This window comes from Vanessa tameamea, chromosome 6 (genome assembly GCF_037043105.1).
Source record: "Vanessa tameamea isolate UH-Manoa-2023 chromosome 6, ilVanTame1 primary haplotype, whole genome shotgun sequence".
Classification (NCBI taxonomy): Eukaryota; Metazoa; Arthropoda; class Insecta; order Lepidoptera; family Nymphalidae; genus Vanessa; species Vanessa tameamea.
The window spans coordinates 11,537,915-11,558,818 of record NC_087314.1 but is presented as its reverse complement, the minus strand read 5'-3'; the positions used below and the strand labels follow the sequence as shown (position 1 = coordinate 11,558,818).

At 30.0% G+C, this 20,904-nt stretch overlaps 1 protein-coding gene across 1 annotated transcript in view; it reads right to left on the bottom strand.

Annotated features, from left to right (window-relative positions):
* Positions 1-20,904, bottom strand: part of LOC113396341 (serine/threonine-protein kinase DDB_G0283821) — a 153,343-nt gene that overhangs the window by 116,689 nt on the left and 15,750 nt on the right. The window lies entirely within an intron of this gene.

Genomic DNA, 20,904 nt, shown 5'->3' with positions numbered 1-20,904 from the left:
ATACATGGGAGCGATGGCCACCCGTTAACACAATCAATGCATTTATCAGACCTATTTAAGCCTCTATCATAAATCTAATAATTATGACAATGATAAATGAATTGGACTATCAAGTAACTTAGTTCTCTCCAACAAATGTAATAAAACTTGTTATTTTTGTCGATTAAATATAGACCGCATAAGGCTAAAATCTTCATATTATAAGTCTATTTTTATATAAGTCTTATCCGTTTTATTTGAAGTAAAATAGTAAAGCAATATAACCAAAGCATTCAAGGGTTATTTCTAAATATCAATTGACGCGGTCTAAAAGCCGATACGAGCAAAAATCACACCGTTAGTTCTAAGATTGATTCCTCGAAATAGTTCCTAGCTATCAACGGTAACACCTACTAACTGCAGATAAAATTATAATTACGCAACTATAAAGTAACAAAACAAATAAATTAAGTAATTCGAATTTCATTCAAGCTGCAATTTCCTATGCGTTGATTTTATTTACTTTGCGAGGTTTCGATATACCTATTATATTTAGCTCGATAATGCCTATCAAGGCATAACAGATAAATAAAATAGATTTGTGTAATCTTAGTATACTCAAGGTATTCACATATCCATGATATCAAGCATTAAACTACAATTAACTCAAACAAAAATCGTAATACAACAAAAGAACGAATCACACTGACCGTGCGTAAATCCTTTGAACTTGACATAAAGCGCAGCGGAAGTGTCAGTTACGCGGGCTTTAGGGATTATATTATAAAGCCTACAGCCAAATAAAGACTCAGTCATAACGGTGTGCTGCATCAGTGAATGCAAATGTGATATTATATACTTATACGTAAATACGAATGAACTCCAGGTCCTTCCTATTAAGCGTTAATATTTTAAAAAATATAACGGCACTGCTTTATTGAGATCATAGCGACAACTTTTTTATAAACCTAATCGATTATCGTTACTTCTGTATATATTACAACACAGGCCTAACGACAAGCGATTAGCGATATAAGTGAAAAATCTTTTTATTTTTTTATTTTCGATAACGTCACCATGTATTTCTTTACGGATTTAACGGTAAACCGTGACTTATGCCTGAGGCAAAGGACAATATTAACCTGGAATGTTGTAAAATTCAAACTCAAATGTTGTTCAGAATTGTTGCCTCACAGATAACGTATATCTTTATATATATACTTCTGTAGTAGGTGTGCATGTCATTGAACTCCTCATAATTGGACGGATCGAATTAAAAAAAAAAATATGTATGTGGCTTGAGTAAGGACCTGGTTGGTTTATTTTGGGCACGTTGTTGGCGCAGCGATCGAGAATCATATTAAAATTTTTATTTTACTTGACCAAGAACGACGAAATCGGGACCGGCAACATTATATGTCACGTTATGCCCAAAAATGAAACATAAACATATCCAATGACTGGGAAATTTAATCTTTTGAGACCATGTTTTTGTATCTATAGAAAATGTTGGGTTATTTTTTATGTTTTTTTTTTATTTCAATCATAAAGATTAAAATAAATTTCTTAATGTGATAATTCAGTATAGACTGAATGAATATTAAAATGCCATTTCAGTTACTTGCAAATGCAAATTGTAATAAATACACAAATCGAAATTAAGCAACGAAATGGCGTTGTCTTTTTATCGTTTGATTGTTTAATTTAAATTGATCACATTACAATCGCTGCCAAAATAATAGGTATTATTACAATAGCATAATTTCACACTAAATTTATACGATTGCAATTTAACTTGGATTCCACGGCATAGAAAGGTCATTTAGCTGACAACGATAGTACAAGACTTGCGGTTTTTTTTTTTTACATATAACAAAAATGATTAATGGTTTGTTCTTATTGCAAAACAGAAGAAATTACTTTAATTTAAATTCCGTATTAAAGGAAAAGAATACTTGATGGAAGTTTATTTTCGTAAGAAACACTCAAAATCTCTAGTAAATAATAACTTATTCGGCACACATTCCCACATTCATACTTTCGATACCAAAATAAATAAAAATGAAATTGATAAAAAGATAATTGACGATGGGCACTGAATTTAGGTTTATTGATGTGTGTTTGAAGTAATGAAAGTAAATATTGTTATATAAGAAGCCCCACAAATGCTGCGTAAGCATCATCTTTATAATATCTATAAAACACGAAGGCCGTAGATGTTATTCAAACATGAACTATCGTATTTTTAACTACATTTCCGTTGACTTTTGATATATAAATGCATTTTTAAAATAAGAACATACACACACACTGACAATCACAACAGGTAAATATCAGACTTCTTCTATTTCTTTTTCTTGGTAAAGAAAAGATTTGGAGCTTATTTCACTATGTTGTTCCACTGCGGGTTCTTAGACAAATGTCTGGCATAGTTAACCTAGTTACCTCAAGAGGTAACCTGTGGTGAAACTATGACAAATATATAACAAATCAACATCAACATGTTTTCCTACTTGGATGATTTGAAGATATTCGGAAAATATTCGGTTCAGATTCACGAGTAAGCTGCAGCTAGAACAGAGATGTGTTCTTAACATAAATAATATATCGCACTATGTACTATCATGTCATGCTGAGCTTCATTTAAATCATCATATATCAAATTACGAACAGACCCCGTTCTATAGGAATAAAATATATGCAGGTAAAATACTTTACTCTAGACAAATTAATTCGCAAGCCTTAGAACATTGTAATGCTAACCCGTATCACTATTATTACCTACTCCGGCCATTATTGTAAATAATCTAAGTTAATTTATAATTAGACATTTTCAATTTCGCTATTATTCAATTTATTTATATCGGCCCTATTAATATTTTAGATATATTATTTTGTATAGATGTATGTATGTAGATAAGGTAATTTTCCTCAGTACACATGTCATGTCATGCAAAATCGTCCTATTTCAGCATAACCGAGAAAAAATATACAATAAATTAATAGAATGCTTTACGCGTGGTGGAAGTGAAACTCCTTAAATATATGGCTCTCTTTGTTTTTCCCTTTAGTCTCTTTATTTAAGGAAATGTTCCTAGACGTGATACCTGATCTCAATTCTTGTCTATCAATCGATTATAGAATCGCCATGTAAGAGGTTAAAAAAACATTTATCATTTAAAATTTAATTTCATCCCAACTCAAATATTACTCGCTTTAATGTAAATTATAATTTAAACCGTTTCAAATTGCCTCCATTGATCCAATTCCAAAACATTAACGTGGGCGAGTAACGTTATGAATATAGCTGTTGTGACAAACATCTGATCTATCCAGATCGAAAACCGTAGGCATACCTGTTTTATTTCTTCGAATATTTCAATCTATTCGATGATGCAATTTTATATGGAATACTAGCCGTTACCTTGAAAAAAGTGGGGAAGATAAATGGAATCCAAAAAAAATTGCCTGTAAACATCTCCGGTCAATTCCGGGTCGATTGGTCATATTCTCATACCGATACGTTCAGTAAAAAAAACAGTATATAAATATGTACCTAAGGGAGGCTAGTTAGTTAAGAGTTTAACTTATTGGCAAACTGGCACTAATTATTATAAAGATATATTATTTACACGAATATTTTTCAATAGAATTATAGTTTATGAAGGCAATGATGAAGTCGGGTTTCCTATGAAAATAAACAAGTCACGATTGCTTTATAGACACTTAACACGGTAAAGATTTTATTGATCGATAAAAACTTGTGTAGTAGTAGTTTGACATAGAACATATATATTTTTATGGTAAAAGTTATAATAAATCAACATCATAGTTAACATTATATGAAATCGTGATACATTCGTTATAAAAAATATAATAAATATTTATTTTCATTTAATACAAGAAGGGCAGGCTGAAATCCCTGCCGATAAACTTTGGCACCGATAGAATATTATTAACACATGCTTACAGCGCCAGTGATAAAAAAAAATGAGATGACATGATGTGTCTGTAATTCTGGCTTACTCACAAATACTAGAATTGGGTTTTGTTTGAAGTAAGAATAACTTAATACTTAACCGTAGGTCAAAGCATATCGAGTACCTAAGTTATAATATTACATGTATTAATCTGTTGAAAGTCTAAGCAATGTTAGAGGTGAAAATATTTAAAATCTCTATAGTAGATACATTTTCTATCCCTAAATTCGCTGTATTGAAGCTGACAACACTAAAGCAATAACTGTTTGTCATAAAAAGGACAATAAATGACAAAATAATAGCAACATTTAGCGTTCAACCGTTGCGTACTATCGCGTTTTATTAGTTTAGCATACAGATTGTTGCCAATGAAAACTAAATTTAGGGACAAGATAAATTTAGCCATAATACGACTAACATAAAGTTGAGAATAGTTTTGAGGAGTATAATGACCGTGGCAGTTTTGGTAGGTATTTTACACAACAGCTTCACGCTTACTAAAACTTGGGTAATTTTTATGCGTACGCTAAACGCGTTGTCATAAATAAGATTTTTCGTATGAATTACAATACCGTTATAATTAGTAAGAAAGTGTTTTTACGATATATTTTATGGAGGCTATTAAAATGTTATTATTACTAAAACGTCTTCGTATTTAAATAGCTTAAGATGTTTACAAATTCATTTATTCAGTGTTAAAGATCATGCTTACATTTGAAAAAGACGATTATTTTATACATTACTTTAAATGGTTCAAAGCCAATTCTTTGAAGCTTAAATACTAAATAAGTAATAAAAAATATAAAACATCCATAACATGTAAAACAACATTACAAGTGTTTAATTATAATCAAAGTTAGTTTAATTACAAGAGACTTTTCCAAGAACCACCGCTTTCATAAAACAAATACCGCTTCATAATATAGATATAGACCACCGAAAATTAATTCTGTATTAATTTTATTATTAATAGTATTAAAATAATAGTAAAGTTGTTTAAAATTCAATAATAAAAGATGTGTTAAAAGTTCTATCAGTATGTATCATATAATGTCTCTCAAATTTTAGTGGCGTTCAAGCAATCTGTTTAACTTTAAAAGTTAAAGCACTACGATTATATTCTTAATAAAATAGTGAAATGAAAATTACATGGTGGTAAATATATAAATATTATGCCATGCCGATGAAATCAATCAGTAGTTCGAAGGATATAATAAATGAATCAATTTTAATTATCATTTAAGTATCGCTTATAATACTAAAACAAAACAATTACATTAATGTTATGTGTTTATAAATCTGTAAAACATGAACAGGAAATGATTAATTAATGCGAGATGACAGAACCTTTACTTCTTATCGTTAATACCTATTGCTACCGGTTATATTTGCGGAACTGTTCACAATTTCGAGTATTTTTTAATAATAATCAAATATTATTATTAAGCTAAGGTGAGTAGATAAAAAAACGTAGATCATAAAGAAGAAAGCGAGATCTTATCTCGATTAATCTTGATAAATACTGCTTAGTTTATATTTATACTCATCTTAATTACCTATGTTGATTGGTATAGTATTTATTGGAAGTAGTTTAAAAATATTTTAACACTAAGAGTGCAAAAAATAAAATTAACAGCAAAAAATTAAACGAGATAACATCTGCTCTGAGAAAAATTTTGCAATAACGGACAAAGTATTTTTTTAATCTAGTTTAGGTAAATTAAAGTAACAAAATATTTAAATATCTACCGCTTGATTTCTTTTATTTTATTAAAGCCGTAAAGTAGACATTCATATAAAAATAAATATCGATAAATAATTCGAGTATAATGATGCTATTTTGTAATCCTCACTGTGCTTGAATCCGACTCTCCGAGTAATAAGAATCAATTATTATTAATATTTATGAGAAATGGCATCACTGAGGACGACGAACAGTATGGCAAATATGTACTTATTACCAGATAGCCATACATATTTCGTCTGGATGTTTTTTTTTTAAATACGTGGAAAACGTTCTGAGCGCTACCAGGATCAATCTAAACCAGTCAAGGATCCACTCAAACAAACTCGAAGAACTTCATCAAAATCGGTCCAGTCGTTTAAGAGGGGAAGCTATACACATATTAGTACAGAAGATTGACGTAAAGATAGTCATATCTTTTACATGCATGTATACTATACAGTCGATGACACCTTCAAGACCAGCGCTTCAGCTTACGATAAAAAAAATATATTTAAAAGCAACATAAACAATTTTGTTTTAGATTATACCAAACTCAATGCACCACCGCTTGCAACGCTCAGGTAATTAAAATTCGTACTGTCTCGCCGCAGCGGTAGTGACCGTTATCTTGTGAATTTTTGAATATATAATAGATTTTATTACATCCATCGTTTTATTTAAAGTGAATGTATGTGAGCCGTGGGAATACAAACGTATAACGTATAACGCCGCTGATCACTGTGAAATATATTATATAAAACTATTTACGAGCGGAAAGGTGATAATATAATTAATCAATAAGTACTTTATTAATAAAAACATAACTATATTAACGGCGTTGAGATTCAAAAGAGTGTTCGGAGAGATACTTGAAGTGATTTTACCCAAATAATAATAAAAATATCAAATCATTAAGTTAAGGTATCATATAGATTTGGCAGTGTATTGGCAAACTAAAAAACCGTCAATGGCTCGTTCAACGCTAACGAGATTAAGCAATAGTAAGCACCCACCGTCAACTAGATTCAAGAACTTATTTTTCTACTATAATTCATCATAAAATTAGTATTTATCGATCAAAACTTATATATCATACCGTGAATTTTATATAACACTGAAAAATTTCGTTTTTACAATGTAATTACTAAAATTATATGTAGATTACAGAGAAGCGGCGGAACGTCTGAATTTATGTAGTAAAAATATTTGGTAATAATATTGCATAACAGTATTTTTTTGTACAGGAGCCGACTCGTGATTAAGATTTCCGATTTCTTTGGCTACTTGCACGGACGCACGTTGTGTCTTTCCATGCAATTTAAGCACTTTAAATAAATGGGAGAAGGACAAGCATATAATGATGATGAATTATTATTTATAACCATGACAAATGTTACATAAACATAATTAAATTATACCAAGTCTGTAGTATATAAAAACTCTTATATGCGTTTAGAAAGGATTCTGGAATTCTCCCTTCCTATAATTTAACTATCAGAATCTATAAAGCTTTTATGAAACATAAACGCTCGTGACTAATTGATATTTCAAAACAGTTAAAAATTTACGATTTCTCAACACTTAAACAGTTTTCCTACCAATCTATTATCGAACATTGGTAAAGATTTGCATCTTACTTTTTTTATCAAATGTGTATAATATGTAAGTCTTAATACAGACGTGCGCACGATTAGTCGCGTCAAATAAGTCACGCGAAAGAATCGCGCCAAGGTCGCGTCGGAGCCGGCGACGCGCGTCTTCTATTGTTTTACATAAACACTTGTCACAGTTGTTTTTTACTAGGCTTACCTATTTAAGACAATGATTCTCTACGTGACTGATTACGTGATAGGTACTTACAGCGTTATTTTTTTCGATAACTATAAAAAATATTTTTTAGTAAGTATTTAGCTACCTGGTTTTTCTGTTAATATAACCCAAATCTATTTATACATGTACGTGCAAAAAACTCATAATAATATTATCGGGAGAGATAACAGAACATACTATTTTAATTAATAAGTAAAGTATGTTACTAAATTATAACTAAGTATATGTTGAGTTGAAGAATAATCTTAAGGTTATGGCAAAAAAATGCATTTTTAAACATCTTTTAGTACTTTTGTCAATAATATACATATATTATTTAATATTACATAAGTCGAAATAAATTAGTTCTTTGAATGTAGATGATATTATATTTTTTTAACATTCTTATAATTAAAAGAATACATTCTATCGTCGCACTGGTTTTACTATGCACTTTATTTGGACAAGTGTATATCTACTGCTTCCTGTACGTGACCTCCGTTCTAGAACTAGTCTAGGTAATGGTTATCTGTTCTGCATATCTCGCTATGTCGTACTTAACCTATATGGACTGCGGAACTCCTCGTAAACCAGAGACAGTATAAAGAATTTTACAATAAACTACGTTATCTTTATTTTAAAATCTAAAGACATCATTCGAAGGTATTTTATGTATTTATTGGAATTTAAGATGGTGGCACGATAACGGTCCATTTAACCCCTCTCACCATAACGGTTTTTTTAGTAGAATTAATAAGTGCCTCTTACATGCAAATTCACTAATCCTTTATATATTTATATACAAGCCGTCAATGAAAACTGCTAAACAAATACTATTTTATTTAGCATTTGGGAGAATATTACGGTTTTTTCGAGATTATTCTATAAAATACTCCACTGCTGTTATTTTATTTAATAATCTGAAAAGATTTACAACTCATGCATGCATTTCCCACAATTTATTGCCTTTTCATAAACTACGAATTTATTTGAATATAAAACTTATGAAAATTAGAAGAAGTCTGGGTTGACCTTTAGTTAATTGCTTTGTTTTATTAGGTCATACAAACATAATAAGATATTTTTAATTGTTTATTTAATACACTTGTAGAAGTTTAACCTTGTTCATGAAATTGTATTTAAATGATTAAATCTGAAAGTAATCTACAAATGATAAACTACATGTACATTATAAACGTGAGACATTAGCGATTGGGCATTGTCAAAGTTGTGGGTCAAATCTGGACCAGATTGACGCAGGACCGTAACAGATGACTTGTTAACATATCATACTTGGTATGCCCAATAGTGGGATAAAGAAAGATAATCATAAAGATTAATTTAAAAAAAAATAGAGAGAATTAGGTATATATTTTTTTCAATTCTGTGACAAAATTTCGAAAGTAAATTTCAAAGTACTAAATTTTTTTTATACAATAAAATATTTTGTTCCTCTAACCATACAAACATTTTAAACTTTATACTAATTATGATTAAAATGTCACTGGACAATATTTATTTAAATAATTGATAAAGCATGGTTAAATATAGACTCGGATAATAATAATTAGGGTTTAATTTTGTACAATCGGAATGTAGCAACACCGAGCACCTGGCTAGACGCATAAATAAAATTCTACCATGTAGAACAAGCTTTACGACCTGTATTTCAAGAGGGCTTAACATTATACATCGTAAGCGTTTTCCATCTAATTACTGTTTCATTCATAACAAAAGTTTTATAATAGTTCAAATGTAATAGCAGATTCCTAAGTGCACTTATTATTACCAAAAATATTTCAAGTAAATCAAACTCGTAAATATTTCACACCAAAAATATATTATATTTCAGCGCACGAGAAGAATAATAAAAAAGTAATAGAAAAAACTCATTAATTATTTACTGAATTTGAAGCAGTGACTTCCGGCGAAGCTCTACTACGTGTAACTGGACTATTGCTGCTTGCCTTTTTTTCCGTAATATCCATTTAATTTACTTTGTCAATGGTGTTTTTTATTTAGTATTGAAATAAAATCTATATTACCTGTTTTACTTTGGCGGCGTGCCAAAATAATGTTGTTATATCACAGTGCATTTCAGCATTGGCCGCGTGAATTCAACTGTATATATTTATGAAACTTACATTAATAAATACTTTAAGAACCTACTTCAAAAAAAACAATTTTATTATCGGCTTAAAAGTTACATACAAATACTTGTGATGTTCATTTAGATATATTTTATTGAGAATGACGTATGAAATAAAAATCGCCCCTGTCACTTGTCGTCGTTTCATTTAATCAGTTCGTTATAGGCCAGGGTCCGTGAGAATACATCCTAGTTATTCTAGTAATTTTAAAATAATTTTAATTATTTATTATCTTGATTTAATTTGTAAACTACAAGTTAATTTATGCTCAGGTTTTTTTTTTAATCGTATCATATGGTCTGACCATATTTAAAAGGCACGGGTCCCATTAAAATTGTAGTGATTAAAAAAATGGGTCTCTATTGCTTCTATATGCGGCGTGTACAAGGTCAGCCCGCAGTGCAGACTCGAGCAGACGGGGGTATCGATCGCATCCGAACGCGTCTGCAACGCACACACAACCCGCATTAGGGCTGTTAAGAATGTAGACGGAATTTGAATTTAGAATTCCGATGTGATTAGGTTTGGCGAGTTTGATTTCCTCTGCAAATATATACTTATATTCTGTAGCTAGTTACAACAAAAACTAGCAACTATAAACATATTACCCTATCACGTTTCTTTTGTTTTAAAACACTAATATTAAAACCTTATTCGGTGAAATATTCTCATTTGTATTTTTTTGTTTACTTTTAATTTTCAATAAAGGAAACTCTAAAAGAAAATGTACAGTTGGCAACCCTAATCGGACGGCGTCTTTATACCGCACGGATGGTGCGATATTGCCCCTTTAAAGCCCCAGCATTAAGGGTCCCGACTGCTCTTTAAACTACCGGTATATGTATTGAATTTTAAACAAGCAGACACCTAAATTTGGTGCTTATGGGAATTTTTACCCCAACCTGGACAAGTCTGGACCTTTATGCATATAAGTTGAGTATATATTACCAGAGAAGTTTAATCATATTTTCAAGTACATAATACCATATTTATTAGCTTTTTATTCGTCTGATTCTGTCTGATATTTTTTCAACTTCGTCTTTTTTTTAATAAATTTTAGAGAAAAATATACTTATTCAAGTATTTTTAATTTAATGTTTTTTTTAAATTAGATGTAGTGTGATCAGTTAAAGCATGAATCATAATACGTGCCGTACTTTTTACTTATATGACAACAATTTAAAGAACATTTCCTTTGTGATATGACATCGGGAGCCGTAAATAAAATTCCTTATAAGAGTTATCTATCTTTTTAATTTAAACGATAGTCACAATATTAAAACATAAAAAGTAGAGTAATAACGAGACATCGTTATTACTTTACTTTACTCGGTGGTAGGGCTTTGTGCAAGACCGTCTGAGTAGTTACCACCCACTCATCAGATTTTCTACCGCCAAACAGCAATACTCACTATTGTTGTGTTCCGGTTTGAAGGGAAGTGATCCAGTGTAACTACAGGCACAAGGAACATAACATCTTAGTTCCTTAGGTTAGTGATGTAAGCAATGGTTAATATTTCTTACTGCGCTATTGTCTATGTGCGGTCGTGACCACTTACCATTAGGCGTTCCATATGCTCGTCCGCCAACGTATATAATAAAAAAAACTTAAAATATATATGTTTTACAAATTTTTATCGCGTAATACTTTAATTTCATAAATCGTAATTTATTGCAATTACTAGTCAAATATGCGTTTACAGATTTTAGATTTAGTTTTTTAATCTAAAACATCTTCTTAAAAATAAGATTTAGCGTGTGAAATCAGCGTTAACTAATAATCACTGTGTTAAGAGTGTAGTTTAGTCTACTCGTTCCCATTTTTATCTTTCGTTTATGAAATAACGTGCGATATTAATATGCTAAATAATTAATGAATTTACTCGTCACTTGACACAACATTCAACGTACCGGAACTTAATATATAACTTTATTCAAAACAATTTGAGATAAATATTTATTGACGTACATATTAGGATTGTCTGAATTATTCATACGGGCTAAGAGTCTTGATGGATTAAGCAACAAATGTTATGACTTCGGATACAATTTGACGTACAAAATATAATGCAAATTGCTTTGCGCATGACATTGGCTTCCATTGTATCACTATTGTCTTCCGATACATCAGGCTGTTAGAATGCCGTATATTTAATTTGACATGATAACACATTAATCCTTTATTTATAAAACAATGTTCAACTAACGTAGCCACTATATAGGCCCCAACTAGGCGTACTTGATATTTAAAATACAATGCAGACAGCAAATGTCTCAATGCTGAGCTATTGCTTTATATCTTGTTATGAAAAGGTTTGAAACTTATTGCACTACTTATTCTAAATATTATCAAAGTATAATTTATGACGATTTATAGGCGACTTGCATCAAAGACTCCTATTACAAAGGTTGTTGTTGTCGTTGTTTGATAGTATATATAATCGAAAACGACACTTATTCAATAAAGCTGAAAAGTTTAAATGGTTATACGCGATAATAATAGGACGATAATGAAATAGTCCCTTTATTTAGGGAGATTATAGGCTATACTGTATACTACGCAACATAAACTTCAACAAATCTAGCAAAATGTACCATGTAACTGGCAAACATGTTCTTATTATGTATAAGTATGAAAACATAAGGCAGAAATGTATACCAGAAAAAATAAAACTACACCTTACAACCTCTTTGGTTGCTAATAATATAATATAATAAAAGCCAAACGATGATCGTATCGTAACCCTCTAGCATAAAGGTATTATAATCCCTGTACCAATCGCTTCGGGGTGTACAGCGTAAATGAGAAATGGGTGTTTGCTGTCAAGGTCGGCGGCTGCGTTTATGCCTATTGTCTATCCCGATAATGTATTTTCATTTGAGGATAATCTTTTAGTAGCAATATAATATAACCAAATGAAGCCGTGCTTGTACATACCGACTCACATAATAATGTCATTTTGTTTATATGTGTTTTTTTTTTCTTAATAAAGATCGTTGTTTTATATTATAAAAGATAAGTTAAATAAATACTTATAATCCCCTATTTATATTGATAAAATGTGCAAGTGGTTTACTGTTTGTATTATAATTTATTTTGAAATAATGTAGTCCAATTATTATATTGAAAGCTTCTAGCGTGGGAGACATTATTGATAAAACAACCAAAGACAATTTCAATATTGCCTGTTACCGTATTGTTTTTGTTCTATTTTTGACTATTCTATACTAATAAAATGATTTATTTTTACTATTATTGCTTAATTCATACTTAACGTTAAATTATGATTTTTAATAATAATTACAATATTAATATTTTTTATAGTAATACATAATAATTACTACTATTAGTATCTACCTATACTAAGGTTATTTTATCTGCATTAATACATACGTTTTTATATAAGTTTCCCCCTATCCCAATAACTTAGGGTCGGCGCATTGCGTTTCTAGCACTGCATGTAAAATAGCATTTAACAGTAAATTTAGTCCACCTGCCTACGGCCAATACGCTTTGAAAACGCTTGTGCTGGCGGTTGGTTTACCGTACATGGTTGTCCAACACTATACGAGTGGATAAGACACATTAATACTTAATTATTAAAAAAATCCTTTAGTCGAATTTTACAAAACATATGAGTTGAAATCGGTTGGCTCTATTCTACTGTGTCGTATTTACATGGATTAGATTCACATATACGCGATTGATATTTTTAAAACTTGTTTTAGAATCCTGTTAAACTACATTAATACATACATAACTTATTCTGTATCGGTGCCAAGTTTTACAGATTTTAATCAAGATAAAACGTGGATGCCTACACACGGACTCTACATTACTTATCTATCACACTAAGTGTTGCCTACTTTCGTTTGTTTATACTAGATATAGATCTATTCACTCGCGACGGCGCGCCCCTCCATGTTAAATGTATTATCTGCGTGCATTAGTGTGGTATACAAGACGTCGTAGTGTGCGTGAGACGACTCAGAGTAAATATAAATTAGGTTATATTTGTTCAAGTTTATTTTATTAATACGTCGATAATTTAAGGTGGTGGGGCGCGGCTTCGTGAGTGAATTAATCTATATATGCAATCTTACTACTGAATTTAGATTAAATATTCATAATTTTATAAAGTACCAAAAGGAATTTCTGTTTCTCCAAGAATGTCAGATATGATTAAAAAGGACCACGGTCGTTATTTTGTCGCGTTCGTCTCATGGCGATAGGAATTTCTTAATAAATTACGGGTGCAACTCGAATGGTTAATAATATTGATAATAATGTCCTTCTGACCGACTTCCGTTACAATGATTTCGCAAGCGAGACTTACCACCTGCGCAGAAGATAAAATAGGACATAAGTATATACGCAATCACAAAATCACTCTCAATTCTCTCACTCTCATAATTCGATGAGAATAAGTCCAGGCTCTGGACTAACGGGAACTTAAGCATAACTCTGCCAAATAGACTCAGCTGTTCCTAATGATTTTCCAACAAAAAATCACTAGCCACAAGGCAACGAGTTTACCAAATAATAGCTAAAAGTTACTTTACTACTACATTTTTATAGTTACAGAACCAGAGGAGCAGGTGTACCAACGGATAGTAGATTTATCAACTCTGCCAATAAACTGCCAACTGTAGGATATAAATTGCCATTTTATCTTTCGTTCATTCATACTTTATCCGTAAGCGTAAGCGATCGTCGCATTAAGAATTTTTAAATAGTTATCATTTGATTTTGTAGTATTATTATTACTGTGATACTTACTTATTTAGGTTTACAAAAACATACTGTTCAAATATAAAATTGTCAATACAAGTTGTGCAATATCCGCAAGGTCGATAAAGGACCAATAGATGAATCATGACAAGTATTATGAATTAAGTATTATTCTTCCATTCCACTCATTTATAATTTATACAGATATTTTTAATTTAGCTTTAAATACATTTGTTAAGGTTATCTATCTAAATATTTTTTTTATGTAAATAAGTGGATTGTGACAGTATTACGACATTAAAGATACTTGCACGCAGCTTAATCCTTTTTGAATATGTATAGAAAATTACATTTTTCAAGTTGCTCTGACACGATAGACTTGTAGAATGAAGATTTAAAATTGGAAAAACAATTTTCATAAATAATGAACGTATATATGTGATAATGGATTTCCTAAATTTTTTTTAAATATTATTCGAGGGTTAAGTATAGCCATATATTGAATTCCACCTTAATTGTTTTATTTTTATATAAAAAAAATACTAATGGTATAATCCTCATAGAGAATCGAGTATCAATTATAATAATTATAGTATTGTACAGCTTTACATTCCATGTCAAAATGTCTAAATTATACAATCAAAGGATTAGATAATGCATCTAACTAAATACGTAATAAAGATGCCAAATTGGTCATGTCGTAAAGTACCGGGTTCGATGCTAGGGTCAAGCGAACCATGTTTGACTTTACCAAATACGGGGTCCGGCGTAGATGTGAATATGCCAATTACCAACCATTGTTCATTTCAATGGGAAATAACATTTCTGACTGCTCTGAAAGTTTACGATTGGCAATTATATTTTGTAATATGAATTTCTTAGTTGAAAATAAAAAATACATTAATAAAATATGTACTGAACAAAACTAATTTTATACAAAAAAAACATTATTACGAATACCAACTGTTTATTTCAAGACCTTACGCAGATAATCAAGCGTAACAGACAGGACAATATAATTGTCAAATGGCATTACGGCGTCACTCCTTAGCCTTGCCGTCCCTTAAAAGCAAGCGTTACGTGCGGAAACAATTAAAGTAATCGTGTAATAATATTATTTAATTAAAAAATGTGTCTGCCATATAAGGTATATTTTTTTAAGACGTGTCATTGCTAACTTGGTCATTGAATTTTTCAGATTTTAAATAAAAAATGGATACAAGTAATTTCAATTGTTAAAGCCTCTTATTTATATTATAAATTCTTAATGGTTCCTTTATTTCAAACGTTCTACAAATTTTAACGGGATTTTATTTTATATTTTCATTTTTTTATTGCAAGAAATACAATACTAAAATAAATATTGTGCTTCATTTTAACATTTTTATTAACGAACAAAGCGATCGTGGTTTATTCATTATAGAACAAGTACATTAACAAAAACAGCACGTTAAAAATGTATAATAGTCGCAAAACAACGGTATCACCAAATAAGTCAGCTTTCAACAACTTAAATACGGCCATTTCAGAACCTTGAAAATGTTTGGTTATACATTCAAAGTAAAAACAAAACTTCGGCCATAGTGGAACAGAATTGGCATTCACTGTCTATTTTATGAATGAACGTAAAATTTTATTTTCGGATTGAAAACTTTACAATTAAATACATTTTTCTTTGTAGTTATTGCTTTGTCCAAGGGTCCGGAACTATACAAATGATATGAGAGAATTACAATAAATTAATCAGTGACTTGCAGCAATGGGTCGCAAATGCGTTGATGTAGTTTTATATTGTAAATGATAATTATTGACGCTAAGTAGCTAAGAAGTACGTCGCAAGTTCAAATTGTTAACTTATCTAATCGTTATTCCAATGTTGTCTTTGATTTGACCAAATAAAATATTTTTTCAGGTTTATATTAAATATACAAAAACAACATATATATGTACTTTACATGAGGAGCCTGAAACAGTTGTTAGAAAACATCGAAATCTTGATAAAATAAACAATTGTAAGCGTTTCAATCACATTTAATCAAGGTTAACCGACTCGTTACAGTACGTTACTTAGTTAAACCCTCATTATAGAATTGACAAGTCACATATCGCTGTGACCTCGACTAAATTGATTTAGAGTTATATATTTACTTAAATGTTGCAATATTTATATTTCCAATACACATCTACGTGGAAATTTATATTATTATAAACCTTATTCCTTCACCAATACGAACTATTTATCTATAATATTATTTTGTGATTACCTTCATAATTCATATATTTATATAGTTCCGTGTATAAATCTCAAGGTATTTCTCGTCGCAATGTCAAGAGTTGACGTAATAATACGAGTGATGTTTTTGTGTTTTTATGGTGATTATGACAGGATCTTAACCACGCATGGAAGTAATGACAAAAGTGACCCTCGTGACCAGTTCAAACATTTTTTCAAGGTGTGTGTGTGTGGTGACTTTAACACATTTAAAAGATTATTAGACGCGACTATATGATTTCGATTAGAATAATTATTGTGTAGACAATGAATATTAAAAACATTTATTTATTCTGAAATTCTTAAGTAAGTTGTTTGTTTTTATAATTCGTATTAAATCATTAAATAAAGAAATCTTCATAACCTGATCCGTAAGCGATACCTACTTATTCTCGAATATTTGATGTCAAGATAAGAAAAATCTTGTGTTGACGTTAAAAAATGTTGCCATAATCACACTCCTTTTAAGAAACCTGCAAATCTAGGCCTTGTTACGACTATGTTTGAGGCTAAAGAGAAAACTACTATTAATTAATCTTTTAGATACATTTTCATTAAATTTCGCTTTCAATACATCTATTACATAAAAACAGGATAGGCGGCTGCTAACAAAGATATTTAAATAAAGCACCGGGCACATAATTTACATAAAGACTACTAACTCAGTTTCTATCTAATGCTATAAACGAAGCCGGTACAAGTTCGAGCTGGTCGCTTAGCGAGTTATGTGCGTTACTTACGAGAACGACTCGAGAAAGCCCTTGACTGCATTTATTAACTAATTAATATAAATATTTCGTGTAAAACAGATAGCAGAGATTAAAACTCATAGCCGGGAGCGCTATTCTAATGAGATAGGGAGATTTGAGTGATACTGCAGTGAAAGTAAGAGGACAGTACATCAACAAAGCCTAGAGCACTGTAAGTGGCGTGTGGTCCAAAAAGCAAAACAAATGTCGTATACAATGTAGTCATTTGGAAAGTTATAAAGCATTTGAGAAGGATGTTTGTGAATATCGATACATTAATTATCTATCTTGTGCATATCTTAATTAACTGTTCTAATATGTATGTTCGATTAATTTGCCAAAGGTATTGTTTTGTTCAGTTGAAAATTTATTATTTCCATTATTTGAATGTGAAATCGTGTTTAGATTGTTTAAATTTAATGCTACTATAAATATAATGTATTACGAATCTATAAATAAATTCTATTTCCGACATCACTGCAAAATTTTATCTAATCATATAATTAATATAAGATTATATTATAACGCATTTATAAACAAATGAAAGAACAATAAATAGTTTTAAAATTCAACACTTAAATAAAAAACTACAGTTCACAAAGGTCATAGAAACGCAAGCTAAAAAAGTTAAAAAAATGCGGACCTGAATAACTCCGTCTGAAGTCAGTTAATAATAAACATTACAGATCACAGTATAACAAACTTATGAACATTATGCCTTTAACTCAGGCCACAGGCTAGATTAGCGTTTCCTTTAGACTTTGCATATCGCAGAAAGCCGCGAAGCCCTTCTCGTTAGACATTGTGCATGCGGTGGTTTCGCGATGCATTTCGTTTTTACAGTTGACAGTTTGGACAGCGCTTTATTAAGGCTTACCGCGCCTCCAGCTGTTTGAGCTGGCTTGTATGAAATATGAGCTAACTCGAATGTTTATTGAAGTTAACTAGGTTCGTTGGTGAATTCGTAGATTGCATATTTTTTTAGTTTTTATCATTGTATTTGTATTTATACTTAAAATCACTCAGTGAAAGAAGCGACATTTTTAATAAGATGATATATGCCTCGGTCTAAATTAACGGCGACTTCACAAAAGAAGTCAAAAAAAAATCTTTCTCCAAAAAAGGTCATTTTAAAAATATTATCTAATTTTGCCATGAACACCATAGATTATAGATTCTACCGAGAAGGACCAGAAAGTTAGATTAGTTTTTATCATTTTTAACAAATGACAAGGTGAATTAAATTTTGCTTCCAATGATTTTATACCGTCATAAGTGTATTCTATTATTTTAAAATAGATGTGACGTCAGAAGCTCTTCTAATACCAGTATGTTTTTAATGTACTTAATTTCTATGTCAACAATATAAACAACCCTTTACTGATTTCGCTTCAAGCTCTAAACTGGTTTGCATAAAATATGGTTACCTTGTAAATTCTGATAGTCGTTAATACTAGGTTACGCTTGTTATTTTGTTAGCAATTGTTTTTCAATATAACTTAACGTAATACTCGCTAGTCCTTTCAGTGTTGACAATTTAAATATTACTCTTTGGACGCCTACCGCGCTTCTAGCAGTCTGCTGTAATTTATGTAATGCGGTTTATTTCAATATTAAAAGCGCTTCTAAATTGTTCGAATTACAAAATTCTTGATTGAAGAACCTAAACGTATTAACTTAATTTGCCAAAGAAAAGGTAATCCACGTTTTGTAAATGATGACAGTAACTTTTTTAGTTTAGGATTTCGATACTTCAGCTTTGATAGTCTCCAAACTTGAGATTGTAAAGTTAGTACAGCGTTAAACTGTAGATGCTAAATGTTATCATAAACTAAATATCATCTCATAATACAATAAAAATCAATCTCTCATATCATTTTCAGAATACGATCATATAGTATATAGTAATTATAAAAAATGTACAAGAAACACGCATTAAATCTCCGTTTACCTTCAACAATTCATGAGAGAGATACGATGTGAGTTCTTATATTCTGTTTTAATTTGGTGTAAAATACTGTATCAATAACATAATCTAAAACAAATTATGTCAAAATAACTTTATATTAAAATATTATTTAACTACGTTAATTACTTCTAGATATCGTATGAAAAATTAATATTTCATTATATTTTTGTTGCAATTGCTGCATATGTAAAATTTTAAGCATATCGTAATTTCCTATTGCAAATCACAAGTCACACCTAAGTCTGAAAATTACATCAAGGGTTTCGTAACGTAGACAACCGACAGCGACACATAATTATATAAATTAACGGGACAGCTACAGCTTACTGTCCGAAGAAATGCTTCTAGAAGTAAATTCATTATAACTTAGTGCTCCTAGTATCGTCGCAGTAATTTTTAACTTTCAACTGTAAACTTTAAACTATTTCAATACAGTATTATTGATAATTTATTAATGTTCGATGTATGAACATTCAATTTAATATTTATATCAAAAAGAAAGTCCGAGATAAGATATGATAAGTTAACTTATCAATATATTCAGTACTTCAGTAGTGTAAGATTATTACAAAAATATAGATAAATATAGACTTATTTACTTAATAAAAGACGTTATTTTGTTAATATAGAAAAAGTCACCATTCTAATCAGATTAGTAAAAGTTGTAGAATAAGTTTCGCAGTACGGATTATATAATAAAGATTTAAAATAAATGTACAAATTAATAACATTATATTTTTTCGGCTTTGCCCTCCTGAAATCCAGTTATCTCAATATAACAACGTACAATATTCAAGATTAAGATTAAGCTATTCTAATGTCTCATAAAAATTAAATGAACTCCCTCATAGCTCATAAAAATCTCTTAAAATGATACATCATATCCTACACTAATTAAATTATAAGTGGATCTAAAAAATCTATCGCTTTTAGTATAATTTCCTACCTTTCAAACAAAACACACTTAAAAAATAAATATTATGATTATGCATAATTATACCTAGCACCTAAATAAAATATTTGAAATGCAGCATCTCAGTATCGTTTCTCAGTAAATTCATAAATTGCTTTCTAAGACATATTCTTAGTAGTCCTTACAGTTACTTCTGAGAACAACAATGTACGTGACAATATGTAAATAATTTATTTCGAGGAAAGCAATAATATGAAATAGTAATTAATATGATATAATCGAAAAAATAAACAAAATCCTGGTGACTCATAAGTAAAATAACTTTAAATAACATATTAACATTTTTATTAAAAATTTAAATAAAATATGTTGATGACTCAATTATACTTTAAATTAAATATGTATATAAAAAAGGCCGCAGGTATCAGGTATTAATGAAAAGAAATAAGTTCTAGCTTGTAAGAATTGTACAGTCATTGGTCAGCCAATTTTCATATTATACAAGTTTCAGTCAAGTGTTTTATTGTATTTAATTATTTTGTAAAAATTAAAATTTTTCTTAACTATAACCAACTATACCAAAAGTCTTACACAACTTTATTGAACTTAATGCTTATAACTTTAA